This window comes from Mauremys reevesii, linkage group 12 (assembly GCF_016161935.1).
Source record: "Mauremys reevesii isolate NIE-2019 linkage group 12, ASM1616193v1, whole genome shotgun sequence".
Taxonomy (NCBI): Eukaryota; Metazoa; Chordata; order Testudines; family Geoemydidae; genus Mauremys; species Mauremys reevesii.
The window spans coordinates 31,736,441-31,763,189 of NC_052634.1; the positions used below are offsets into that span (position 1 = coordinate 31,736,441).

A 26,749-nucleotide genomic window follows, 5' to 3' on the forward strand; every position below is an offset into this window, starting at 1 on the left:
TGTATAAAAAGAGACCGTGTCTCACTGTCTTGCCCAGGCTACGCTGCAGGGGCTACTCACAGGCGTGACCCCACTACTGATCAGCACGGGAGTTTTGACCTGCTCCGTTTCCGACCTGGGCCGGTTCACCCCTCCTTAGGCAACCTGGGGACCCCAAGCTTCCCCGGGATCACCATATTGATGCTGAGCTTAGTGCGGACACCCGATCGGCACAGCCCCCTCACCAGGCCAGAGAGAGCAGCAGTTTTCCCCTATTGTTTCCCCCTTTTGTTTTCTTGACTAGTTTCTCCTCTGCACCAACTTGCTATTTTGCTTTGTGAGCCTGGCTAGCTCAATTGGCAGAGGATCAGATTTTAATCTGAGGGTCCAGGGTTCAAGTCCCTGGTCAGGTGATAAACTACTCACCAAGATCTTAAACTGTCTTGCTGGAGTCCTCTTTGATGTTACTTTTTCTCTTCAGGATTTTCCCTTTCCTCAGAAGGGCCTTTTTGTGTGTGGGTTTGAAGGGGCAACTTCCTGACAGCCCCTCTGTCCTTGCAGCCTGGAGGAATAAAGGCCTCTGGGCATAGAGCATGTTCCTCCCCTGCACACACACACACACACACACATACAAACACACAGAATATCCCTAAGGAATTAGAATCACCTGCTGCCTTCCCCTGTCCTGCTGGATCCCCAAATGAAGATGCTCTTCAGCCTAAACCCATGTCCTCTCTTTTCCCAGTGCCCCTCAGACCCAACCCTCAGTCCCTCCTATGCTCACTGCTCCTCACTCCCAACCAGAGCCTGCTCCTCTTCACCCTTCTCCTCTGTCCCAACCCACAGCCCTCTCCTATTCCCAGAGCCCCTCAATCCCAACCCACAGCTCCCTCCTTCCCTCCAGCAGCAGGTCCTTCAGACCCCCTCAGGAAGATTTTCTTGCAAGGTTTCGTATATGAGTCTGCATGTGGATTTTACAGTATTTTGGAAATATGTTGGGTTGCTTGCCGAAATAATCATTTTTGTCTGGTGTTGGATTCCCAGTCTCCATGTTATAGGGGAAGGAGAAATAAAGGGTTGTTATCCTTGTTGTGTGAATTGAGGGCAGCACAACTGTGCTTGGCAGACCCCGATAGAGGGACTCACCCTCAATTCAATAGCACTTGCTAGGCAGGGGACATAGTGAGTACGGGGCCTTCTTATTTCCCACTTTTCCACCCAGGATGGCAGGTGAACTCTACAGAGGCTCCTCTGGGCTTGCACTGACTAAGGACAACAGCTGTGAGTGGGGTGCAGAGAGGGGATGGCTCATGTTAAAGGACTTTTGGTTGCTGGACTTACGAACCGTAGGGAGAAGGACACTGCCCAGCTTATTTGGGGGGGTGGGTCTTTCCCTTGTGGTTTATGTTTATGTGTTGGGGCTGCTGACATGACTTCTACTAACCCTGGACTTACATTGCAGTGTAGACATATCCTGAGAGGGCATCTAGACTGTGATAAAATCCTGCTGGCCTGGCTGACCTGGATGGTCTGATTTGGGCTCCTGGGGCTCAGGTTGTGGAGCTAAAAACTGCAGCGTAGACATCTGGGCTCAGACTGGAGCCCAGGCTCAGAGACCCTCACCCCTCGTGGGGTCTCGGAGGCTGGGCTGAAGCCCAAGTCTCTATGCTGTTATTTTATAACCCTGCAGCACAAGCCTCACAAGCCTGAATCAACTGACCCAGGGTTTGAGAATAGTGACTTGGGTGTGTTAATGGCAGTGTAGACATAATGCTAGGCTGTGTCCACACTGCAATGAAACACCCAGCGCTGTCCCGTGCCAGTGCAGGCTCCCAGGCTAGGGCCATGGGGTGGTAAATTTGCAGCGTAGACATCTCGGCTCAGGCTCAATACCGGGCTCTGGGAGCCCTCAAGGTTGGGAGGGAGTTTAGCAAGCAAAAAAGGTAGAATGGCAGTGGAGTATTACCCTCGACTCAACGGCATTTCTCCATTGGTCTGTCTGCTTTGGGGCAGGGACAATAACACGTCCTGCTGCTTTCGTTATTTCAAAGGGCAGTTTAGGATTTTCATTCTCACACGGTGCACAAAGCAGGACTCAACCTCGGTGCAAACTGAATGAGCTGCTCACAGATTCTGGCAGCCACAATGAGCCATTCAGCCTGAGAGCCCAGACCTGCCCCTGTCCCAGAGGAAGCAGGATCATCTGTGACAGGCTAGAACACTGACCTATCAGCTCTTAACTTCCAAATTTTCAGTAATTCTGTTATCCATGCCTGTGAGTATAATTTAAACAACTACACTGGGCTGGACCAAAGAGCTCTGTGTTTTGTCCTCCCACAGTAGCCAATACCAGGCTGCTCAAGAGTTAGTCAATGAGGCACCACTGGGAACTGAACCCAGGATCTCCTGTTTACAAGACAGGCGCTTTAGCCAGCTAAGCCATGGTGCCTACCTGTGGCAGCAACATACTGTCTGCCCACACCTGACTACCTGCATCCCCACTGGGGCCTGACAAGCTTTGCTTGTGTTTGGATTCTGCAAAGCAGAGGAGCAGGTGAGGTTTTCCTTGCAAGCTCTGTGTGTGTGTGTGTGTGTGTGAATCTTTGGCCAGGTCTGCACTACAAGGTTACTTCAGCATCATTATATTGCTCAGATGTGTGAAAAACACACAACGCTCCCTCGGTCAGCAGTTTTTGGCTGGTGCACACACTGCAATGCCACGTCTGGCGACAAAATTGCCCTGTTATGGTGACAAAATAAAACCACCTCGACGAGAGGCCTAGAGCTTTTTGCAGCAAACTTAAAGTGACAAATGTCAGTGTAAATGCTGCTGGTCATTATATCACCATAACTGGCCTCCACCAGTATCCCACCACATCTGCCGTGAACTCGCCTGCCCTGCATTCTTGCTACAGAGGCTGGGCCCCTCCCCTTTCATAGCTCCAGAAAGTTCTGACAGCTGAGCCACTATCTATACCGGGATTAGGTTGATAGAACTGCATTGCCAGCCTAAGTAATGTAATTACACCAACCTAATTTTGTAGTGTAGACCTGTCCAAAGAATCACACACAAACCTTGGGAGCAAAACTTCATCTGCTCCTCTGCTTTATAGAATACAAACATGAACAACACTTGTCAGGGCCCAGTGGGGATTGGCAGAGAGTCAGGTGTGGGCCATCTTTATCCCAGGAGAGATGGACTCTAAGGGTACGTCTCCATTGCAGTGTAAGCCCAGGTGTGGCAGGCTGTGCTCAGAGCAGCACCTGGAAGCCCCATATTCACCACTCTCATATAATGATGACATGGTTTGTACAAAGTCTGCCTTGTGATGTATCATTTCAAAAGTCTTGATCTGTTGAACATTAATATCTTGTTGGATTGTGTGTGCTCGCATTGGTTGGGAAGTTATGAAGTTTTGCTCTGTGTGCATTACTGAGATATGTTATGAGGTTGAGAAATGCCCCCCACCAGCCTTTCAGGTGTGACAAGGGAGGAGCCAGACTCGCTGCTGGCCCATTGAAGGGATCCACACTCCCAAGGACTAGCCCAGGAACTGTGTACAATGCAGGCTTCTCCGAGATAGCACAGCGACAATGGACACTGCTTGACTCACATCGTAGCAAAGGAGCTTCCTAGCAAGTTGGAAGAAACTATGAAAGAGGGGTAGAGACATCATGACTTGGCCTCTCTCCGCCACAACTCAGCAGCTGGAAACACACCAGGAGGACAAAGACTGAACTGAAATGATTCAGAAATCAGAAGAGAATAATAACAATAATACTTGCAAACCAAAGTCCCCAACCAGACTAGTATTGGTTTTTCAGCAGAAAATTTTCAGTTTGGGAAATTTTGTTTTCTCAGTCAGAGCTTGCCAAGGGAAGCAGGGAGAAAATGTTTGAGTTGCCTCCTTCAGAGCAGCTTGGCCTAGACACTAGCTCTGGTTCACCGCTCTGGCCTTGCTCGGGTTGATGGTATTTTAATAATTTGGGCAGGTCCCAGGGTATTTGGGGGAGATGATGAGGATGTTCCCTTTTGAGATAAAAACTAAGAAATACAGCACTAGAGAATTTTTTTTAAGAAATCTGGGATTTAGACATTTTATTTAAAGCAAGGGAGTAGTGAGTTTCTGAGAAGGTTTTTGTTTGCAAGAAGCAACATTGTACAATCTGTCATTGTACCAAAGGGGAGATGGTTGTCTACAAAGGAGGGGTAAAGACTAAGTGCATCCTATGAGGATGGGATCCAAACCCATGTGTGTAGAGCACAATGGATTAGCAGTCCATCACCTTAACCACTTGGCCATCTCAGCTGAGCTGTTAGGAAAGAGACAGGAGGAGAAATCTAAGGCCAGCAGAGCTAGGGACAATAATGAGTTTGTAAATACTAAGTGGAAGCAGGGGCTGAATGAGCTCCCCCCTCACATCCAGTGAGGAGCTGGGGGAAAGACTTCAGGAACAGAGCGTGTTTGCACAGACACACCTACTCTGCCTAGCTATGCAGCATGATGGGGCCGCTTCCCCCAAATGACCAGTTTTGGCTGGTGGCGGGTTACAAATCACTTTAGGATTGAGTGGAATTAAATGTTATTATCCTTCCTGCATGAGTGAAGGGCAGCAGAACATACCTAGTCTGTCCTGATGGAAGGGTGGGTGGATGGGTGAGGAATAGCTTTTATTGGACTTCATAGAAGTGATTGAGAACGTCACCCTAAAACAGTGGTCCCCAAACATTTTACACTGTGCCCTCTTATCCCTGGCTGTGGCCCCTCAGAGGCCGCAGTCAAGAACTGAGGCTGGGAGTGGGGCTGTTGCTTGCTGGGGAGAGGGGTGCAGACAGGGGTAAGGGGGTGGAGGCCGAGCAGGGAATCAGAGCCCCAGGCTGAGGGTGGGGTTGGGGAAGAGCTGGGGCTGAGTGGGGCTGAGTGCTGCTCCCTCCATGGGGGCTGGCTCGGGCCCTGAGGTGCCCCCATGAATGTTCCTCTGTGTCCCCCTAGGAGTCATGCCCCACATTTTGGGGACCACTGAACCCTACTCACTAATCAGGGGCTAGTGATGCCAAAGCCCAGGGAAAGGGAGAACAAGTGCGGGGCCCCCAGCACTGGAACCATGTGAAGGGGCTGCAGGAGAGGGGCAATGGCTGGTGGCACAGGGAGTTAAGGGCAAAGGGGGCACAGGAGGGGCAGGAGTTAGGGGTGAAGGAGGTGCAAGGGTTGGGAGTGCAGGAGCTAGCGGTAAAGGGAGTGGGGATCATCCAGGGGCAATGGGGAAGTGCCAAAGTACAAGCTTTGCCCAGGGCACCATTTTCCCTAATGCTGGTCTGAGCAAACAATTGGAACTGACCCTTCAGTGAGACCAGAACCATAGTGTAGAAAAGCCCTTTTGTTAAGTGGTGGTGGCTGAGGGCTTAGGGAGATGGGTTAGAAAACAACAGGTGTTTTTCTGTGGAGGTTTGATTCTTGCCTGCTGGGCAAGGCTGGTGTGTGGTGTCTCCATGGCTGCACTTTCAGTGTCTAATCACCCACGGTGTCACAGGAGCCAAGTCTAGACATATTCAGAGGCTCTATGCCAGGGTTTCTCAAACTTCCTTTCACTGCAACCCCTTCAGCTAAAAAAAAAAAACCTTACTATATGGCCCTGGAAAGAGGGACCAAGCCCCTCCACACCAGGCAGGGGCAGGGGGGAGCCAAAGCCTGAGCCCTGCCCCAGTTAAGGGAGTGCAAAACCAAAGCTTGAGGGATTCAGCCCTGGGTGGTGGGGCTCAGACTTTTGGCTTCAGCCTCAGGCACCAACAAGTCTAATGCCAGCCCTGGCAACCCCATTAAAACAGGGTTATGACCCACTTTGGGGTCCTGACCCACAGCTTGAGAACCACTGCTCTATGCTGAGGGGAGAGAGTTTTCCTGTGGGTGTAGTTAATCCACTTCCCAAGAGGTGGCAGCTATGTCAGTGGGAGAAGCTATATCGGTGGGTGCGCAAGCTGTGGTGGTTGCCACATTTAAGAAGTTTAATCAAACCCCATTTTTAAAACCACCTGTGGTCTGGGAATGGCAACGGAGCTCAATGAAGCAGGGTCTGTCCTTCAAAGTCCTGGAGATCACAATTCTATAATCCTGTTGTCATGGGGGTATAGCTTAGTGGCAGAGTGCTTAACTGCAGCTCAAGTGGTCCTTCGTTCAAACTCCTGTGTTCTCTTATAACCTTCTTTCTTTTTAAAAAAAGGAAAACATTTATTTTCCATTCTCCATTCTGTTCAGGAGCTCCACTATACAGGGTGCTTGATATGAATGTAAACACTCAACATTTCGCTGTCCAAATGCATAAAAACCTAGTGAAGCTGTCCATCAGCTGAAATCCGTTCCAATCCTCTAAGTGTCTAGTTTATGTTTTCATCAATTAAACAAAGGTATCATACGAATGTACATTTGCAGATCCCTCTTCTCCAGAAGCTGTGCTGTGCAGAAGAACAAGAGCCACATCCAGCTGCAGTTCAGGAATCTGATGACCAAAGAGCCAATAAATGTTCTGAGGGCTGGAGAAAATTGCCTTCTAGTGAGCTATTGAACGAGCTCAACCTGTTTAGCTTATCAAAAGAAGATTGAAAGGTGACTTCATTGAAGTGTTGAAGGGCCTTAATGGACAGAAGAGATTGGGTATAAAAGGGCTCTTTAATCGAGCAGAGAAAGGCATAACAAGACCCAATTGCTGGAAGGTGAAAAGAGACAAATTCATATTACAAATAAGACACAAATATTCAACAGCGAGGATGATTCACCACAGGAACAAGCTACCAAGGAAAGTGGTGGATTTGCCATCTCCTGATGTCATTTAATGAAGACTAGATGGTTTTCTGGAATGTGTTTGCCCCAAAAGTAGCTCTTGTGTCATACAGGAGGCCTGTGATATGCAGGGGGTCAGATTAGATGCTCTAATGGTCTCTTCTGGTCATAAAGTCGACTAATTTCTGAAAAACTGAGTGTAGCATTGGGAGCAGCATCTGATGTTTTCCTGTCTAGCTGACTTGCTGCCTAGAACGAACGCTCCTTGAGTGGGGTGATCCACAGGGAGTAGCTCAAACCTCCACAGTGCCTGGCCAGGGCAGGACATTAGCCCAGCAAGGGAGGGTGTGGCAGTGACATCACAAAGGCCTTTGCAGGGCCTCAGACTATTGGCCAAAGGCGGTGGGAGGTGGTGACCTCACAGAGAGATGCTGACATCAGCCAGGCAGGACAGGGTCGAGGGGCCAGGGAAACCTCAGAGGAGACCCATGTGGCTTTGCTTCAGCAAGACTCCTTCTCCAGGTCTCTCTATGAGGACCGTGAGAGTATTCGGGTTCACGGAAGTGAGCGCCAGGAGGAACCTCTTTCAAGTTTTCTCCTTCCCTTTTCCTGATTTTACTAGAAAACAGCCGTCCCTGTTTAGAAGGTAAGAGCCTCCTCGAGGTTTGAAACCTGTTCAGTCTGATCCATCTGGTGACAGTTGAATTCTAGGCATGGAAAACACGAGCTTAAGGAGGCAGAATTTTATTCTGTACCTGGGATTTTGTCCCTTTAAATCACTGGGGACATTAGGGTTTGTCCTTTTTGTTTCACCTTTTCCTCCATCCATACCTCCCTCCTTTCTCTTCGTCTCTTGCTTATTTTGTCCTTTCTCCTGTTCCCCTCCCAAAACCAGGAGCAGTGTCGGGTGTGTTTGGGGCGGGGCAGACGGGGATGGGCGGCACTGGGGAGGGGAGCTCGGGGGTGTTGGGGGCTGGGTCAGAGAGGGGAGGGCGGCACCGGGGAGGGGAGCTCAGGGGTGTTGGGGGCGGGGCAGAGAGGGGAGGGGCGGCACTGGGGTGGGGAGCTCGGGAGGTGTTGGGGTGGGGAGGAGGGGATGGGCGGCACTGGGGAGGGGGAGTTCGGGGTGTTGGGGCGGGGCAGGGAGGGGAGGCGGCACTGGGGAGGGGAGCTCGGGGGTGTTGGGGCGGGGAGGAGGGGATGGGCAGCACTGGGGAGGGGAGGTCAGGGGTTGGGGGCGGGGAGGATGGGGAGGGGCGGCAGTGGGGAGGGGAGCTCAGGGGTGTTGGGGCGGGGTCAGAGAGGGGATGGGCGGCAGTGGGGAGGGGAGCCGGGGTGTTGGGGCTGGGTCAGAGAGGGGAGGCGGCACCGGGAGGGGAGCTCAGGTGGTGTTGGGGCAGGGGCAGAGAGGGGATGGGTGGCACTGGGGAGGGGAGCTGGGGGTGATAGGGGCGGGGCAGAGGGGCATGGGCGGCACCGGGGAGGGAGTTCAGGGGTGTTGGGGGCGGGGCAGGGAGGGGAGGCGGCACTGGGGAGGGAGCTCGGGGTGTTGGGGGCGGGGAGGAGGGGATGTTGGGGCACTGGGGAGGGGAGGTCGGGGGTTGGGGGCGGGGAGGATGGGAAGGGGCGGCAGTGGGGAGGGGAGGTGGGGGTGTTAGGGGCGGGGGCAGAGAGGGGATGGGCAGCACCGGGAGGGGAGCTCAGGGGTGTTGGGGGCGGGGCAGAGAGGGGAGGGCGGCACTGGGGAGGGGAGCTCAGGGTGGTGTTTGGGGCAGGGGCAGAGAGGGGCATGGGCAGCGCTGGGGAGGAGCTCGGGGTGTTGGGGCTGGGTCAGAGAGGGGATGGGCGGCAGTGGGGAGGGGAGCCGGGGGTGTTGGGGGCTGGGTCAGAGAGGGGCATGGGCAGCGCTGGGGAGGAGCTCAGGTGGTGTTTGGTGGTGGGGGCAGAAGAGGGGATGGGCGGCAGTGGGGAGGGGAGCTCGGGGGTGTTTGGGGTGGGGGCAGAAGAGGGGATGGGCGGCACTGTGGGAGGGAGCTCAGGGGTGTTTGGGGGAAGAAGAGGGGATGGGCGGCATCGGGAGCTCAGGGGGTGTTGGGGCAGGGGCAGAGGGGAGGGGCGGCACTGGGGTGGGGAGCTCAGGGGTGCTGGGGGCGGGGAGGAGGGGATGGGCGGCACTGGGGAGGGGAGGTCAGGGGTTGGGGGCGTGGGAGGATGGGGAGGGGCGGCAGTGGGGAGGGGAGCTCAGGGGTGTTGGGGCGGGGTCAGAGAGGGGATGGGCGGCAGTGGGGAGGGGAGCCGGGGTGTTGGGGGCTGGGTCAGAGATGGGGAGGGGCGGCACCGGGGAGGAGCTCAGGTGGTGTTGGGGCAGGGGCAGAGAGGGGATGGGTGGCACTGGGGAGGGGAGCTGGGGGTGATAGGGGCGGGGCAGAGAGGGAATGGGCGGCACCGGGGAGGGGAGTTCAGGGGTTGGGGGCGGGGAGGATGGGGAGGGGAGGCAGTGGGGAGGGGAGGTGGGGGTGCTAGGGGCGGTGGCAGAGAGGGGATGGGCGGCACCGGGAGGGGAGCTCGGGGTGTTGGGGGCGGGGGCAGAGAGGGGAGGGGCGGCACTGGGGAGGGGGAGCTCAGGGGTGTTTGGGGTGGGGCAGAAGAGGGGATGGGCGGCACTGTGGGAGGGGAGCTCGGGGGTGTTTGAGTGCAGGAGCAGAAGAGGGGATGGGCGGCATCGGGGAGGGGAGGTCGGGGGTTGGGGGCGTGGGAGGATGGGGAGGGGCGGCAGTGGGGAGGGGAGCTCAGGGGTGTTGGGGCGGGGAGGAGGGGAGGGCGGCACCGGGGAGGGGAGCTCGGGGGTTGGGGCGGGGTCAGAGAGGGGAGGGCGGCACAGGGGAGGGGAGCTCAGGGAGATGGGCGGCACTGGGGAGGGAGCTCAGGGGGTATTTGGGGCAGGGGCAGAGGGGCATGGGCAGCGCTGGCGGAGGGAGCTCTGGGGGTGTTGGGGCTGGGTCAGAGGGGAAGGGCGGCAGTGGGGAGGGGAGCTCAGGTGGTGTTGGGGGCAGGGGCAGAGAGGGGAGGGCGGCACTGGGTGTGGGGAGCTCAGGGGTGTTGGGGGCGGGGAGGAGGGGATGGGCGGCACTGGGGTGGGGAGCTCGGTGGGTGTTGGGGGCGGGGAGGAGGGGATGGGCGGCACTGGGGAGGGGGAGTCAGGGGGTGTTGGGGGCGGGGCAGGGAGGGGAGGGCGGCACTGGGGAGGAGCTCAGGGGTGTTGGGGCGGGGAGGAGGGGATGGGCGGCACCGGGAGGGGAGCTCGGGAGGGTTGGGGCGGGGCAGAGAGGGGAGGGGCGGCAGTGGGGAGGGGAGCTCTGGGGTGTTGGGGGCGGGGAAGAGAGGGGAGGGCGGCACTGGGGAGGGGAGCTCGGGGGTTGGGCTGCTCAGGAGCCGCCTCGCGAACGCCTCAAGGCCACGTGACGCCCTCTCGGAAACTCCGCCTCCCGAGACAGCCAATAGGAAGAGGAGGCAGAGCCCTGACCAATGGGAGCGCGAGAAGAAACCTTCCCGCCCAGTTCCAGTGTGAGGTTGGGGCTGCAGTGACCAGAGCCCCCAGCAGGGTGCAGCGGGGCTGCAGTGACCAGAGCCCCAGCAGGGTGCAGCGGGGGCTGCAGTGACCAGAACCCCAGCAGGGTGCATCGGGGCTGCAGTGACCAGAGCCCCAGCAGGGTGCATCGGGGGCTGCAGTGACCAGAGCCCCAGCAGGGTGCAGCGGGGGCTGCAGTGACCAGACCCCAGCAGGGTGCAGCGGTGGGGCTGCAGTGACCAGAGCCCCAGCAGGGGCTGCCGGCCGGGGTTCCTGCAGCCTGGTGCCATTCACAGGAGACCCGCAATAGCCTGACCCCACCCCTGTCCGAGCTCCCGCCCTTCCCAGCCCACTGCCTCTTGAGCAGCCCCCTGCGGTGTCACCACTACCCCCGGCTGTGTCCCCGCAGCTTCCCAGCCCCCAGCTCCCTCCGTGGCCCCACACTTCCTCCCTGCAGCCTGCCCCATTCCCCTGAGTCCCAGCTTCACCCCGACATCTCTCCAACCCACCTCCCCATCGCAGCCTCTGCCCCCAGTGCCCGGCCCTGCTCCCCGGGCGGGGCTTGAGGCCCCACCCCCGGCCGCTCCACTCCCCACAATGGGCAGCTGCTGGCGCTGAGGAAGGGGGGTCTGGGCCAGGCCAGGTGCTGGGCCGATCCTGGTGAAAGAGAGACGAGCCGGCAAGGCTGAGAGGCCCCTCCCTTGTCTGGGGGACAGGGCTCCCACAATTTGGCCAGTGTCACCCTCCCCATCCAGAGGAGACGTCCGCTCCCAGCAGGCCGTGCTCCATCTCCACCCCGCAGGGGAGCCCCAGTCCAGCAGTGCCCCCAGCCCGCCCCATCAGCAGCCAAGCCGAACCTGCCCCTTCTCCCCTGCGAGGGCTGCAGGACTCCTGCCCCCGCAGCACCAGCCTCCCCATGTCCCCGGGGTGGGGTGGGGGAAGGGGGGATTCCTTCTTCCCATTGCCCAGATCCCACCCCCACCCCGGGCTGCCCAGACGGGAGCCAGGGGCTGCAGCAGTTGGCTGCTTCCCCAGGGCTACCAAGGAGCCGCCGGGAGAAGGGACGAGATTCTCCACGGCGCTGCAGCCGTTCACACTGGGACCCGCCTCACACGGGGGAAACTGAGGCACCAGGGAGGGCGAGATGGGCTGCACCAGCTCAGATTGGGAGTCTGGGGGAGAGCCAGGAATAGAACCCAGGAGTCCTGGCTCCATGGGCAGCTTGGGACTCCTCCACTTGGGGAGGCTGGGCGGGCCCGGACTGTGGCCCTGCCCCAAGGCCTGCTGCCACTCAGCCTCCTCCTGCCAAAGCCCCGCCCACACGCCCCCTCCACCCCACCCACACTCCCCCTTCAGCCCCGCCCACACGCCCCTTCAGCCCCGCCCACACGCCCCTCAGGACCCCTTTGTTCCACTCCCTGACCCCGCCCACCTCTCACGTCTCTTCCCCCAAGGCCCTGCCACTTGTGCCTCTTCGCTGCCCCCCCCAGGGCCCCCCCCACAGCCGCACTGCCGTTTGCACCCCTGGCCTCTCCCCCCACGGCCCCATGTGGCCGGATGGAGCTTGGGAAAGGGCGAAGTGAGGATGGGGCCTTGCGGGGGAGAGGACGAGTGGGAGCAGGGCCTCTGGGTGGAGCACAGGCCAGGTGCCTCCCCGGGCCCCTTATACCCACCGCCCCTGCCTGGCTCCCGGCCTCCCCGGCTCTAACCACTAGACCCAGCGGCACTGGGACAATTTGTATAGTGGGAGGTGCTGAGAGCCAGTGAACAAACCTGTAAACCCTGCACAGGATGGAAACCACTTCAAGCCAGGGGGTGCACAAGACTCGCCCCCACTCCCTTCCCAGAGCCAGCGGTGGGACCCGGATACCCTGGCTCCCAACCCCCACTCTAACCACTAGCCTGAACTGCCCTCCCACAGCTGGGGAGAAGAACCAGGAGTCCTGACTCCCAGCCCGGCCGTGGGTGGAGCAGGACATACTGGCCATGGGCTCAGCTGGGCATCACTTACCATCAGGCTGGATGGTATCCCAGTGCTGACCTCCAGCCCCATAGCTCTGCTGGTGCCCCTCACTCCCGACCCGCAGCCCCTTGGTTCCCCCCAGCACTGACGGTGCCCCTCACTCCCGACATGCAGCCCCTCCTATCCCAATCCTGATCTCCAGACCCACAGCTCTGCTGGTGCCCCTCACTCCCGACCCGCAGCCCCCTGGATTCCACGCTGAGCTCCCCAGTTACTGCGCTGCCGGTGCCCCTCACTCCCGACCCGCAGCCCCTTAGGCGTACACCAGCTCTGACGGTGCCCCTCACTCCCGACCAGCAGCCTCTGCTGTCCCACTCCTGATCTCCACACCCACAGCTCTGCTGGTGCCCCTCACTCCCGACCCGCATCCCCCTGGATTCCCCGCTGAGCTACCCAGTTACTGCGCTGCCGGTGCCCCTCACTCCCGACCCGCAGCCCCTACTATCCCAGACCTGACCTCCAGACTCACAGCTCTGCTGGTGCCCCTCACTCCCGACCCGCAGCCCCTACTATCCCACAGCTCACTTGCATACTCACAGCTCTGCTGGTGCCCCTCACTCCCGACCCGCAGCCCCTCCTATCCCAGTCCTGATCTCAACACCCACAGCTCTGCTGATGCCCCTCCCTCCCGACCCGCAGGCCCCTGGATTCCACGCTGAGCTCCCCAGTTACTGCGCTGCCAGTGCCCCTCACTCCTGACCCGCAGCCCCTACTATCCCAGTCCTGACCTCCAGCCTCACAGCTCTGCAGGTGCCCCTCACTCCCGACCCGCAGCCCCCTAGTCTCCCACCAGCTCTGCCGGTGCCCCTCATTCCCTACGCGCAGCCCCAGCTATCCCAGTCCTGCCTCCAGAGTCCCTGTTCTGCGGCTGCCACCCACTACCGACCCCGAGCCGCTTTGGCGTCCACCAGCTCTGACGGTGCCCCTCACTCCCGACCCGCAGCCCCCTGGTCTCCCTCCTGCTCTGCTGCTGCCCCTCACTCCCGACCCGCAGCCCTCCTATCCCAATCCTGATCTCCAGATCCACAGCTCTGCTGGTGCCCCTCACTCCCGACTTGCAGCGACTGGGCTTCCCGCAGAGCTCCCCAGTCACTGTGCTGCCGGTGCCCCTCACTCCTGACCCACAGCCCCTGGGCTTCCTTCAGCTCTACCGGTGCCCCTCACTCCTGACCGCAGCCCCTGGGTTCCCCAGCTCTAGTGGTGCCCTCACTCCTGACCCGCAGCCCCTGCTATCCCAGTCCTGACCTCCAGACTCACAGTTCTGCTGCTGCCCCTCACTCCCGACCCGCAGCCCCTCCTATCCCAATCCTGATCTCCACACCAAGAGCTCTGCTGGTGCCCCTCACTCCCGACCCGCAGCCCCCTGGATTTCCCGCTGAGCTCCCCAGTTACTCCGCTGCCAGTGCCCCTCACTCCCGACCCGCAGCCCCTACTGTCCCAGTCCTGACCTCCAGCCTCACAGCTCTGCTGGTGCCCCTCACTCCCGACCCGCAGCCCCCTCGATTCCTCGCTGAGCTCCCCAGTTACTGCGCTGCTGGTGCCCCTCACTCCCGACCCGCAGCCCCTTAGGCGTCAACCAGCTCTGACGGTGCCCCTCACTCCCGACCTGCAGCCCCTGCTATCCCAGTCCTGACCTCCAGACTCTCAGCTCTGCTGGTGCCCCTCACTGCTGACCCGCAGCCCCCTGCGCTCCCTCCAGCTCTGACAGTGCCCCTCACTCCCGACCCGCAGCCCCCTCGATTCCTCGCTGAGCTCCCCAGTTACTGCGCTGCTGGTGCCCCTCACTCCTGACCCGCAGCCCCTTAGGCGTCAACCAGCTCTGACGGTGCCCCTCACTCCCGACCCGCAGCCCCTGCTATCCCAGTCCTGACCTCCAGACTCTCAGCTCTGCTGGTGCCCCTCACTCCCGACCCGCATGGGTCACCCCTGGAGCAGGTTAAAGCTGCAGGTTGACAGTGGGGTTGCTGCCCCTGTGAACAGCTGCTGTAGCACCGCCTGGGCAGGACAGGGAGAACCAGTTATACCCCTCCCCCGCCCCAGCCTGTATCGGGGGATGGGAGCGCTCACACCCTGGGGCCCCTGAGTTGGGACGGAGGGAGGCCCCCGTGCACCAGGGATGCTGTAAGGGCGAACAGGGGCACCCACCCACGCACCCGGGATCTTCTAGGGGGGGAGAGTGGCACCCACATACCCAGGATCTTGTAGGGGGGGACAAGGGCATCCACACTCCGGTATCCTCTGCAGAGGGACGGACACCCACACACCCAGGATTCTGTATGGGGGGCAGAGGTACCCGGACACCTGGGCGGGGAAAGGGGGCACCGAAACATCCGGGATCTTACATCAGAGGACAGCGGCGCCTGCAACTCGACATGAGACGTGGGCAGGGGAAGCAGGAGCATTTCCCAGTTCCAGGCTGTCCCCGTCTGGCCAAGGCACAGAGCTCACAGGCAGAGTTTAAAGCTCCAGCTGCCAAACTGCAAAACAAGCCGGGCTCTGTGGCTGGTGCCTGTGATCCCAGCGCCTGGGGAGGCTGAGGCTGGCGGATCCCTTGAGCTTGGGAGTTCTGGGCTGCAGGGGGCTGTGCCGATCAGGTGTCTGCACTAAGTTCAGCATCAATATGGTGATCCTGGGGCAGCTTGGGGTTGCCTAAGGAGGGGTGAACTGGCCCAGGTCAGAAATGGAGCAGGTCAAAACTCCCGTGCTGATCAGCAGTGGGATTGTGCCTGTGAATAGCCCCTGCAGCGTAGCCTGGGCAAGACAGTGAGACATGGTCTCTTTTTACACAGACCCCCCCCCCCCCCCGCAGAGCCTGGAGGGGGGGATGGGAGCACCCACACGCTGGGGATTCTGACTTGGGGTGAGGGACGCACCCAAGCAACACAGATCTTGAAAAGGGGAACAGAGACAGCCACAGATCCTGGATGGGGGCAGGCAGGGGAAACCACACATGGGAGCTAGTTCATGGGGTGGGGACAGAGACACCCACCAGAGATCCTGGATGGGAGCACCCACATGATGGGGATCTTGAACTGGGAGGAGGGAAGCACCATGTACCAGAGGTTCTGAAGGGGGAACAGGGACACCCACACACCAGGTGTCTTGCAGCAAGAGCTGCGGTCTTCATTTACACAGGGCAGTGATGGGGATTTAACCAATTCCTGCGCAGAACTTGTTCCACTAGATAATTAGCCTCACGGTTAAAAAATGGTAATTTCCAGTTGGCGTTTTGTGACATTGACTGCAAACCAAGGGGGTCGTGTTCAACCTTTGTCTGGTGAATTAAAGAACCCTTTCAAATCAGATATTCCCCCCTCTGGGAATTTTTAAAACTGTGTATTTAAAATCAGTGACTAAATCCCCTCTTAACCTCCAGTCAATGAAATCAATTGAGTTTCTTCAATCTCTCGCTGTAGACAGAAGAGACCAATGCACATTTTCCTTGTTTTTAAAGGCAAAATTCCTGATCTTTCCAAGGGGATCTTCTGCTTCAGCTGTCAGTTTGGGGAAGGATTTGGCTTCCTGGGCTATAATCTGCCGCTGGGTTATAATCTGCGGTCTGAAGGGTCAAATTTAGATGAGGCCGTTAGTGCTGCCCCCGTGTGGCCGGAGATGGGAGCTCACAAGCAGAGTTGAAAGCTGGAGCTGGAACGGACCTGGCTGGACACGTGGGGCACAAAGGCTCTCACGTGGGATCCTCGCTGTGCAGCAGGAGGCGGAGGAAGCTGGTTGTCAGGGTCAGCCATGGGCGCCAACTTATATGGGCTCGTGGAGCTAAAGCCCCAGGAATATTCAAAATCAGGGGCTCTGCTCCACCAATATTTGGAGCTAGGTTTTGCCCCTTTAAATCCCAGCCGCGGCTGGGAATCAGAGGCTCTGGGCTGCCGGCAGCAGGGAGCCCAGAGTCCTTTAAATCTCAGCCACGGCTGGGAGTCAGAGGGCTCTGGGCTGCCTGCAACCGCGGGAAGCCCAGAGCCCTTTAAATCCCAGCCGCAGCTGGGAATCAGAGGGCTCTGGGCTGCCGGCAGCAGCGGGGAGCCCCGAGGCCTTTAAATCTCAGCCGGGGCTGGGAATCGGAGGGCTCTGGGCTGCCCACAGGGCAGAGAGCCCAGAGCCCTTTGAATCCCAGCCGCGCGGCTGGGATTTAAAGGGCTCAGGGCTCCCCGCGGCTGCCAGCAGCTCAGAGCCCTTTGAATCCCAGCCCCTGGCCGCTGATTGCCCCCGCCCCAGACCCCTGCCCCAACTGCCCCCCAGGACCCCCACCCCCTATCTAAGCACCACTGGTCCTTGTCCCCCGTTACCCACTCCTGAGACAACTGCTCCTAACTGCCCCTTGGTACCCCAGCCCCTATCGAAGCCTCCCTTCTCCGTGTCCCCAACTGCCCCTCCTGAGACCCCACCCAACTTCCCTCAGGACCCCACCCCCTACCTGTCCCCTGATAAACCCCCTGGACTCCCATGCCTATCCAATTGCTGCCTGTCCCCTGACTGCCCCTCCAAACCACTGCCCCCACTAACCCCCCCTGCTCCTTGTCCCATGACGGGCCCCGGGAACCCCTACCCTTCTCCAACCTTGTAATCTTGTGGTACTGACGTGTTGTAGCTTCATTTTATATCGGCTTACAGGGTGGGAGTGGGGGGGGGGCACCACCATTTTGGGCCCCTCCAAAAATTATACAAACCTGCCGCCTATGGTCAGGGCTGCACCCTGCCATGCTGAGCCGGTGTCTGTGCTAAGCTCGGCATCAATCAGGTGATTCTGGGAAGTTCGGGGTCCCCGGGCTCCCACAGGAGGGTGAAGCAGGTCACCCCTGGAGCAGGTTAAAGCTGCAGGGTGACAGTGGGGTTGCTGCCCCTGTGAACAGCTGCTGTAGCACCGCCTGGGCAGGACAGGGAGAGCCAGTTATACCCCTCCCCTCCCCCAGCCTGTATCGGGGGATGGGAGCACTCACACCCTGGGGACCTACCCACCAGAGATCTTCTGGGGGGGGGGAGAGTGGCACCCACACACCCAGGATCTTCTAGAGAGGGACAAGGGCATCCACACTCCGGGATCCTCTGCAGAGGGACGGACACCCACACATCCAGGATTCTGTAGGAAGGGCAGAGGTACCCGGACACCTGGGCTCCTGGATGGGGGATGGGGGGCACCAAAACATCCGGGATCTTACCTGGGAGGACAGCGGCGCCTGGAGCTTGACATGAGACGGGGGCGGGGGGAGCAGGAGCATTTCCCAGTTCCAGGCTCTCCCCGTCTGGCCAAGGCACAGAGCTCACAAGCAGAGTTTAAAGCTCCAGCTGCCAGGCCACAAAGCAAGCTGGGCTCTGTGGCTGGTGCCTGTGATCCCAGCTCCTGGGGAGACTGAGGCTGGCGGATCACTTGAGCTCAGGAGTTTTAGGCTGTAGGGGGCTGTGCCGATCAGGTGTCTGCACTAAGTTCAGCATCAATATGGTGATCCCGGGGAAGCTTGGGGTCTCCAGGTTGCCTTAGGAGGGGTGAACTGGCCCAGATCAGAAACAGAGCAGGTCAAAACTCCTGTGCTGATCAGTAGTGGGATCACACCTGTGAATAGCCCCTGCAGCATAGCCTGAGTGAGACGTGGTCTCTTTTTAGACCTTCCTCCCCCCCCGCAGAGCCTGGAGGGGGGGATGGGAGCACCCACATGCTGGGGATTCTGACTTGGGGGGAGGGATGCCCCCCTGCAACACGGATCTTGAAAAGAGGAACAGCGACACCCACATACCACAGAGCCTGGATGGGGGCAGGAGAACCACACACGGGCGCTAGTTCATGGGGGGACACACACCCATATGCTCCGTTGCACCATTCTTAATGAGAAGAACGGGGGCATCCGCACAACACGGATCCTTAATGGGTGGGGGGACACCCACACACTCTACTATTAACCAGAAGGGGCAGCAGCTCCCGTTGGAAAGATCAGGATTTTTGCCTTTAAAAACAAGGAAAATGTCTACAGCGAGAGACTGAAGAAGCTCAATTGATTTCATTGACTCTATGAATGTTCCTCTGTGTCCCCCTAGGAGTCATGCCCCACTTTTTGGGAACCACTGAACCCTACTCGCTAAGCAGGGGCTAGTGATGCCAAAGCCCAGGGAAAGGGAGAACAAGTGCGGGGGCCCCAGCACTGGAGCCATGTGAAGGGGCTGCAGGAGAGGGGCAATGGCTGGTGGCCCAGGGAGTTAAGGGCAAAGGGGGCACAGGAGGGGGCAGGAGTTAGGGGTGAAGGAGGTGCAAGGGTTGGGAGTGCAGGAGCTAGTGGTGAAGGGGGAGTGGGGATCGTCCAGGGGCAATGGGGAAGTGCCAAAGTACAAGCTTTGCCCAGGGCACCATTTTCCCTAATGCTGGACTGAGCAAACAATTGGAAATGACCCTTCAGTGAGACCAGAACCATAGTGTAGAAAAACCCCTTTGTTAAGTGGTGGTGGCTGAGGGAGATGGGTTAGAAAGCAACAGGCATTTGTCTGTGGAGGTTTGATTCTTGCCTGTTAGGCCAGGCTGGTGTGTGGTGTCTCCATGGCTGCACTTTCAGTGTCTGATCTGCCACAGGGAGCCAAGTCTAGACATATTCAGAGGCTCTGTGCCAGGGTTTCTCAAACTTCCTTTCACTGCAACCCCTTTTTTCAAAAAAACAAAACAAAACAAAACAACCTTACTACATGACCCTAGAAAGACGCACCAAGCCCCTCCACACTGAGCACAGGCAGAGGAGGCAAAGCCTGAGCCCTGCCCCAGTGAGGGGAGGGCAAAACCAGAGCTTGAGGGATTCAGCCCTGGATGGTGGGGCTCAGACTTTTGGCTTCAGCCCCAGGCACTAACAAGTCTAATGCCAGCCCTGGCGACCCCATTAAAACAGGGTTATGACCCACTTTGGGGTCCTGACACAGTTTGAGAACCACTGCTCTATGCTGATGGGAGAGAGTTTTCCTGGGGGTGCAGTTAATCCACTTCTCAAGAGGTGGCAGCTATGTCAGTTGGAGAAACTATATCGGTGGGTGCAAGCTGTGGTGTTTGCCACATTTAAGAAGTTTAATCAAACCCCATTTTTAAAACCAGCTGTGGTCTGGGAATTGCAAAGGAGCTCGAGGATTCAGGGTTTGTCCTTCAAAGTCCTGAACATCACGATTCCACACTCTTAGTGTCATGGGGATATTGCTCAGTGTTACAGTGCTTGACTGCAGTTCAAGTAGTTCTCAGTTCAAACCGCCGTGTTCTCTTATAACCCTCTTTCTTTTTTTTAAAAAAAGGAAAACATTTTCATTTCCATTCTCCATTATGTTCAGGGGCTCCTCTATACAGGAGTGCTTGATATCAATGTAAACAATCAACATTTCGCTGTCCAAATGCATAAAAACCTAGCAAAGCTGTCCATCAGCTGAAATCAGTTCCAATCCTCTAAGTGTCTAGTTTCTGTTTTCATCAGTTAAACAAAGGGATCATATGAATGTACTTTTGCAGATCCCTCTTCTCCAGGAGCTATGTTGTGCAGAAGAACAAGAACCACATCCAGCTGCAGTTCAGGAGTCTGATGACCAAAGAGCCACGAAGTGTTCTGAGGGCTGGAGAAAAATGCTTTTTAGTGAGCTATTGAACGAGCTCAACCTGTTTAGCTTATCAAAAGAAGATTGAAATGTGACTTCATTGAAGTGTTGAAGGGCCTTAATGGAGACAAAATATTGGGCATTAAAGGGCTTTTTAATCAACGAGAGAAAGGCATAACAAGACTCAGTGGCTGGAAGGTGAAAAGAGACAAATTCATATTAGAAATAAGACACAAATATTCAACAGCGAGGATGATTCACGACAGGAACAAGCTACCAAGAAAAGTGCTGGATTCACCATCTCCTGATGTCATTTAGATGCTTTTCTGGAATGTGTTTGCCCCAAAAGTAGCTATTGTGTCATACAGGAGGCCTGTGATATGCAGGGGGGTCAGATTAGATGCTCTAATGGTCTCTTCTGGCCATAAAGACGACTAATTTCTGAAAAACTGAGTGTAGCATTGGGAGCAGCGTCTGCTGTTTTCCTGTCTAGCCGGCTTGCTTCCTAGAACGAACGCTCCTTGAGTGGGGTGATCCACAGGGAGCAGCTCAAACCTGCAAAGTGCCTGGCCAGTGGCAGGACATTAGCACAGCAAGGGAGGGGTGTGGCAGTGACATCACAAAGGCCTTTTGCAGGACCTCAGACTATTGGTCAAAGGTGGTGGGGAGGTGGTGACCTCACAGAGAGATGCTGACATCAGCCAGGCAGGACAGGGGCGAGGGGCCAGGGAAACCTCAGAGACCCTGTGGCTTTGCTTCAGCAAGTCTCCTTCTCCAGGTCTCTCTTTGAGGACTGAGAGAGTATTCGGGTTCACGTACGTGAGTGCCAGGAGGAACCTCTTTCGAGTTTTCTCCTTCCCTTTTCCTGATTTTACTAGAAAACAGCCGTCCTTGTTTAGAAGGTAAGAGCCTCCTCGAGGTTTGAAACCTGTTCAGTCTGATCCATCTGGTGACAGTTGAATTCTAGGCATGGAAAACACGAGCTTAAGGAGGCAGAATTTTATTGTGCACCTGGGATTTTGTCCCTTAGAATCACAGGGGTCATTAGGGTTTGTCCTTTTGGTTTCACCTTTTCCTCCATCCATCCTTCCCTCCTTTCTCTTTGTCTCTTGCTTCTTTTGTCCTTTCTCCTGTTCCCCTCCCAACACCAGGAGGGGTGTGCATATGTGTCTCAGGGGAATGCTCTGCAGCTCCCACTGTGGGAGGTCCACCCGAAAGTGTGGGGCTGAAATAGTGCTCAGGCAATGATCCCACCAGTGACCTGGGCCATCCTTTAGGCTCCCTGCTGAGAACCCTCAGCCTCCCGTCCTCAGTCTTTACCCTGATTGGCTGAGCAGGGGGTTATTGACAGGAGGAGACTCAGGTCCTTGTTGTTCTCTTTTAAGCCCAAGGAAATAAGTCAGAACCAGTCATATGTTTGATGGATTTTGCTGCTTCTCTGCATTAATTGTCTCTGAGCAGTTCATGATTCTCTCTAACATTGCAGTTCTCCTCAAATACTTGCTGAATATTTATTGTGCACTGGTGTTGGTCTGGAGCTCATCTGAGAGCACTTTATTCAGGTCATTCAGTGTCTGAAATTCAAGATCTGATGGTTAGTTTGAAAATCAGGGCTCTTGGGTCCTATTCCCAACTCTGCCACTGGCTGGCTGTGTGACCTAAGACAAGTCAATTCTCCTGTCTCAGCCTTAGCTTCTTCCTCTTTCAAGTAGGGATAATAATGATCCGCTCCTACCTACCTCTCGGTGGGTGGGGATCCATTGGAGAGTGTCACTAGGAGTAGTGTGTAATATGAGGTGTCCTATCACAGTTACGCTGAGCAGATGATGACATAATAGACTGGCTGAAATAGTCTATTTGATTTGTATTTTTTATTTTGAAATTGTTAAGAGCAGCAATTACTTAGCTCAGACTGAAGCATCTTATCTAATGTTTGAGATCTAAGTGTCTCCTCTTTGTGTGCGACGAGACAATTTAACACACTGTGACAAACAGGAGATGCTTTTGTTTTGCAACAAAATATTTTTGCAAAGAACTTTCATCTCACTTGTTTTGATTTCGAGAAACAAACTGGTTTAGTCTGAAGGGGATTTTCTGACAGAAATGGTTTCAATGAAATTTCCCCACCATCTCGATTCCTGGGCTCTATCCCTTTCTCTGTTTTTTTTTTTGTCCATTAGAACAGGAGTCAGGACTGTTGGCTTCTCTTTCTGGCTCTGTCACCACCTTGCTGTGTAGGCCCTTGGGAAGGTCACTTCCCTTCTTTGTACTTCAGGCGTCTCCCCATCTGTCCAATGAGAACAGGGACAGTTCTCGAACTCTGGGCAGTCATTTTCGGCCGGGCCACGGCAGGGATAACTAAAAATTTATATAGATATATATATGTATATATAAAAAAGACTTCCATTCCTTAGGAACCGGTTACCTATAAAAAGTTCTGATTTAAGGGATGTGCCACAGTATGTATTTTTTGTACCAATAGCGTTACCATGCGTCCGTATTTTCCCAGGAGGAATTTTTAAATTTTTAAATTTTAAAAATTCCTCCCAGACAGTGATTTAAGAACCAAAAAGCCTGACATGTCCAGGAAAATACGGGTGTATGTTAACCCTACCTAAAGTTCTTTTTAAAAAAGATGGGCCTGAACTAGAAACGAGCCCGTTTTACATGTGTGGGTCCCCGCCACTCCCCGGGGGTGTGCTAGGGTGACCAGATGTCCTGATTTTATAGGGACAGTCCCAATTTTTGGGACTTTTTCTTATATAGGATCCTAATAACCCCCACCCCCTGTCCCGATTTTTCACACTTGCTGTCTGGTCACCCTACGGTGTGCACATGTGTGGGTCCCAGCTGCTCCCTGCCCCCCTCATTGAAGCAGGTGTGCAGGGTTACTGCCCTGGGAACTGCAGGCACCAGTGGACATGGGGCTGGCTGGAGGCAGGGCAGGGGCTGACTGGAGGTAGGGTCTGGCTGCAGGCAGGGCAAGGGGTGCGGGGCTGGCTGGAGATGGGGTGTGCGGGACTGGCTGGCTTCAGGCAGGGGGGTGCAGCAGGGGTTGGCTGGAGACAGGGCAGGAGGTGCGGGGCCGGTGGTGTAGGGCTGGTGCGGGCCGGGGGGTGCGGGCCGCTGGCGGGCTCCCGGCTGAGGGGCCGGGGGTACGACAGGGTTTGGCTGGAGACAGGGCACGGGGTGCTGGGCTGGCTGCAGGGGGTGCGGGGCTGGTGCAGGCAGGGTGTGCAGCAGCGGCTGGCTGTGAGCAGGAGGTGCAGGGCTGGCTGGAGACAGGGGCTGGCTGCGGGCAGGGCAGGGGGTGCAGGGCTGGCTGGAGATGGACTGGCTGCAGGCAGGAGGTGTGGGGCTGGCTGGGGCAGGGGCTGGTGCAGGCAGGGCAGGGGTGCAGCAGGGGCTGGCTGCAGGCAGGGGTGCAGGTACAGAGGGTACAGCCCACCCTGTACAGTAAATGCCCCTCCTCCTCCTCAGCACCGGGTAGCAGCAGCAGCCCGGGGCTTGGGGGCTATTTAAATGGCCCAGGGCTCCTGCTTCTACCGCCCGGCCCTGTAAATAGCTGTGGGAGCCCTGGGAAGCGGCGGGGCTCTGGGGCTATTTAAAGGGCCGGGGTGGTAGAAGCAATGGGAACCGTGGACTTTTAAATAGCCCCAGCACCCCGCAGCCCTACCTCAGCCCTATCCCAGCCCCTGCTGGGAGCCCCAGGCCCTTTATATTGCCCCCTGGGGAAGCCGGGCGAACTGGCTCTTGCTGGTACACGGTACCGGGGCTTGGGCACGGGGCCCTCTTAGGTGGGGCCCAATTCAGGGGACTTGGGAGAATCGGCCTAAAGCTGGTCCTGTGTCGGGGCGGGGTGGGGTGGGGCAGGACTTGGGCCCATTCTGGGCGCCACCAAGAAGGATCCAAACCTGCCGCCCCTGTCCAGCCCAACCTTCTGCTGATGCACCTCAGCCCACACCCGTGCAGGGTTTGAAGCTTCCATTGCTTAAACTCCAGGACACTGAGGGATTTCAGCTCCCCTTTGCCCAGCGGGAACCTTCACCCCACTCCCAGCCAGGTTCTTGTCCATGGGATCACTGTAGGGGGCTGGGTCCCGCTGGGTCTTTTCTCTCTCTGTGACGGGCCAGGGTGCAATAACTGGGGCATCTGAGCACCCAGGACCTTCTGTGGGGCTGCCATTCGCCTTCCCCTTCTGTGGTCTCATCAGTCATTGACTCCAGCCTTTTTTCTGTCCAGCGTCAGCACCATCCCAAGCCAGCTGCACTCACCTCAGACAGACAGTGTCCCCTGGTGGGTGTAAATCACTGACCTCTCTCCTCCCTGAGCACTGACTGCCCCTCTGTGTCCTGGCCTCTCAGTCTGTGCAGATGGGACCTTTCCCTCCAGTGCTGGAGGATTCGCCCTTCTCATCTACCCTTGTCCCAAGCAGCACAGCAGGTGGGAATCTTACATGTACTGAGGTGACTTAGGAGCAGAAACACACCCAGACCTTCCATTCAATTGTCACTTTCCCCTCACTCCGAACGATTGAAGCTCCTGCAGGGCGACTGCTGGGCCACATACCCTCTGGGCATGAGCAAAGCCACACGGTGAAAAATGAACCTGGAGATTGAACCCAGGACCTCATACATGCAAAGCATGTGTTCTACCACTGAGCTACATCCCCAGATAGCCTTTATTTGCTATGGGTTACACCAGGGGTAGGCAACCTATGGCACGTGTGCCAAAGGTGGCACATGAGCTGATTTTCAGTGGCACTCACACTGCCCAGGTCCTGGCCACCAGTCCTGGGGGCTCTGCATTTTAATTTAATTTTAAATAAAGCTTCTTAAACATTTTAAAAAACCTTATTTACTTTACATACAACAATAGTTTAGTTATATATTAGAGACTTATAGAAAGAGACCTTCTAAAAATGTTAAAATGTATCACTGGCATGCGGAACCTTGAATTAGAGTGAATAAATGAAGACTCGGCACAGCACTTCTGAAAGGTTGCTGACCCCTGGGTTACACTCAGATCCCTCCTGTTTCCAGAGCACCCAGTGGCCTAAGAGCAGCATGGGGGACACATTCCCTGCTCTGAGGGGCAAACCTGCTGTCCTGGAGATTGCTGGTTCTTAGGGTCACTTTGCAGCAGGGCCACATTCGATGTGTGGGGCAGAGAGAGTGGGTGCCCTGGGCTCAGGGTGCAGAGATACACTCAGCCCTCTCCCCTGCATTGGGTGGGGGGTGCTGCCACCCCCTGCTGGAAGGTAATGGGAGGGGAGGGGCGCTGTGAGTCGCTCAACACCTGACCCTGGAGTCAGAAGTGCTGTGGGGAGCTCCAGGTGTTTCTAGGATCTGCTATTACCACCTGCCTGTGAAGTCCAGCTTTCCCCAGCACATTCACTGCAGTGCAATTGGGTCACTGTTTCCATGGCTGAGCAGCAAAGAATCACTCCCAGTTTCCCTTCTATCTGCAGCAGGATTAGCTTGTGTCAGTGGTTAATGAGGTGGATCTAGTTGTAGATTGTTATTCATTCCCCACCTTGACAATTCACACAGTCCCTTTCCTACTCAAATCCCCAGCACCTCGGTGATCCTGGTAGCAGGGTTGGGGCCTGAGATTTTCAGGGTCCTTTTTCCCCTCCACCTGGAGTGAACTCAGCTTTTCCCCCATCCCAGACAATCCATGAAATAACAACAGGGGCATAAAGAAAGAGGGGAGGGAACATCTCACGGCCAGGGCTGGATGTGCCCAGGGCCCCCTGCTTGTCCATTGTTTCCATGGAATTTGGCCCCCTGCTTTGCACAAGGGACAGAGAAAGATCTTGCTGTTCCTGTGTCTGTGCAAGGAAAATTGTGCTTCTGTATGAAAGAGAGGCGGGAAATGGCCCCAGGATCCTCAGGATCAAGACCTAAGGATTTAGGCTGAGAACTGATAGAACTGCACTCATCTGGGATTTAACAAATTCTCTTCCATGGAGCAGGGCCAGATCCAGTGTTTTTGCCACCCCAAGTGGAAAAAAAATAAAAAAAGCTGCAGCTCTACCTCTGCCGCTTTTGGCCTCAAGTCCTTCGCTCTGAGAGGGACGAATTGCTGCTGCAGCCTCCCCTTTCCATTGACCGCCCCAGGGACCTGCTTGCTGTGCTGGTGCCTAGAGCCGGCCCTGCTATGGAGACACTGGGAAGATGGGGGGAATCAGGAAAATACCAGGGATTTGTTTATGTTGTAAGTGAAAAACTGAAGCAGTTTTGGTTTACAGTCAGTTTTCCCTGACTGGGAATTGAACCCAGACCGTGACAGTGAAAATGCCAAATCCTAACCACTAGACCACCAGGGAGGTGATGACACTGTTTTTCTTCTCACTTATGCTACACTTTCTTAGGCTACTTTCTATCCAATTTCTGAAGTTGTTCCATTGTCCATTCCCTGAGGGGCTAAGAGCAGAAAGCGCAGGAATCCCTGTACTCAGGGTCACAACCTCAGCCCAGCCCAAGACACTGAAACAAACTCAAATGATGCTTCCTCCAGCAGGATCACAGAGCAACACAAAGAAAACCCAGCAGGAACAATCCTCCTCTGCCTTCATTTACCCCATCACAACCCTCTCAGCAGCCAACTCTTGTGGGAAGGACGCTGAGCTGATAGGAGCTCTGGCATAGAGACCAAGGGAGGGGTGTTGCTCCCCCTGGGTGTCAGCTGATCATATTCTGACTCTGGAGGAGGAGGGAAAGGTGATGGCCACATGATGGAGCCAGTATGTACCACAACATGGTTCTTTTCTGTGGGATGACTCTGAACATTGACTGGTCTCCACTCCCTTGGATCTGAAGAGATGTTTAGTTTTGCACT

The 26,749-nt window shown here is 56.4% G+C and overlaps 2 non-coding genes across 2 annotated transcripts; both read right to left on the reverse strand.

Annotated features, from left to right (window-relative positions):
• Positions 1 to 2,354: 2,354 nt before the first annotated feature.
• TRNAT-UGU lies at positions 2,355 to 2,428 on the reverse strand. Its single transcript has one exon. It is a non-coding gene; the product is annotated as a tRNA-Thr (tRNA).
• A 23,737-nt stretch (positions 2,429 to 26,165) lies between these two features.
• TRNAE-UUC lies at positions 26,166 to 26,237 on the reverse strand. The gene has a single exon. It is a non-coding gene; the product is annotated as a tRNA-Glu (tRNA).
• Between the last annotated feature and the right edge of the window lie 512 nt (positions 26,238 to 26,749).